Source organism: Rutidosis leptorrhynchoides, chromosome 11, assembly GCF_046630445.1.
Source record: "Rutidosis leptorrhynchoides isolate AG116_Rl617_1_P2 chromosome 11, CSIRO_AGI_Rlap_v1, whole genome shotgun sequence".
In the NCBI taxonomy this organism is placed as follows: domain Eukaryota; kingdom Viridiplantae; phylum Streptophyta; class Magnoliopsida; order Asterales; family Asteraceae; genus Rutidosis; species Rutidosis leptorrhynchoides.
In genome coordinates, this window is record NC_092343.1 from 313,841,942 (window position 1) to 313,843,875 (window position 1,934).

The following is a 1,934-nucleotide window of genomic DNA, read 5'->3' on the forward strand; positions in this document are numbered from 1 at the left end:
TAAATAATTCTGATAAGTTTTCCTCAAGGTCTTTAAAGTGTGTTTTTGTTGGTTATTCTAGTGCTCAAAAGGTTACAAACTTTTCAATTTAGAAAATAAAACTTTTATTGTGTCCAGAGATGAAAAGTTTTTTGAACACATTTTTCCTTTTAAACTTGAGTCTGTTTATAAAACTCTTTTTAATGAAGGAGAAGTTAACAAATTAATTTTTTTTATTCTCCATACTTTGATGATTCTGTTGTAGTATCAAAAGAGACTGAAAAAGATTTAAATCCCAATGATGACGAGAGATGGCCAGTGTACTTCAATTGTTGATCATCAAGATTTAATAATTGAAAGTATACCTGCAACTTCTTATGATGAGAATAAAAGTGTTGAGCACACTGTCCCTGAGGGTACCTGTAACAACCCAACCCGTTAACTAACCAAAAACGCGGAATAAATTTTTTTTTTAAACAGAGCTGACCAGATGGGGTGCGCGGCGCGCAGCCCCACCTGTGCGCGGCGCGCACAGGGCCTGGCAGCCCGCTGTCCACTTTTTTCAATTTTCGTAAAAAGATCTCTTGCTTTCCGACACTTTTAGACCAAACGCTTTTCACAACATTTTATATTAGTTAAAAATAACACGTTCCAATAATAAAACGAGTTTTACGAGACCGGGCCCACATCGGCCGTTTTACGACTTTTGTACAAAATACAAGCTTTCAACCACATGATTTTTAACACAAAATAAAGACCGAGCATGGCGATTGGGGATACGCTACCCAATCCTAATCAATCCAAAAGCAAGATCTTCTAAAGCAACTATGCGAGTTCACTAGTCCCCACGCTTACCCGTGCCACCGGCTCCAAGCAAATCTATAAAAAGGTAAACAACGAGAGGGTAAGCTAACGCTTAGTGAGTGAAAATATACTACATACATATATATGCATAAAATGGACACGCCACACAATTAAACAAATACCGCATACCGGAGCATCCAAGCATAAAGGCAAGCTAGCTAAGCATACCGTACGATCACTAAGCAACAAGCTAATAACATCAACCAAAAATAAGTTTACCAACGACGATGTGAACAACGCCAATAAGCTACACCCGGAGGGTTAGCTACAACACAACAATACATTAATATATATATATATATATATATATATATATATATATATATATATATATATATATATATATATATATATATATACGTATATATATATATACATATATATATACATACATATATATATATATAGATATATATATATATATATATATATATATATATATATATATATATATATATATATATATATATATATATATATATATATATATATATATATAACAATATATAAACGTCCAAGGTTAACCCCTTAACATATATATATATATATATATATATATATGTATATATATATATATACATATATATATATATATATATATATATATATATATATATATATATATATAACAATATATAAACGTCCAAGGTTAACCCCTTAACCCAATACCGAAAACCAAATACCATAATGAAGTTTGGCCGAACTACACGAGCCTTAGTAAATCTGCATACACACGAGATTACTATCTTCACTAACACAACAACATCGAGGTTGGCCGAACTACACGAGCCTTAGTAATCCGAAACCACACGAGATTACTACCTCAACAAGATGACCGAACTACACGCGTCACCGTGAATCCGAACTACACGAGATTCACTTTCTCAGTACAATAAGATGACCGAAACCACACGCATCATCGAGAATCCGAATACACACGCGACCCACTTCTCAACATCAAAACCCTTCACCATTGGGGTTATATCATTCACATCACAACTACGTGTGATAATGTACACACAAAACGTGTACCTCGCAAAAGGTGGTCAACCAAAATGCACAACCGTGCCAATTGGACCTATACACAAGTC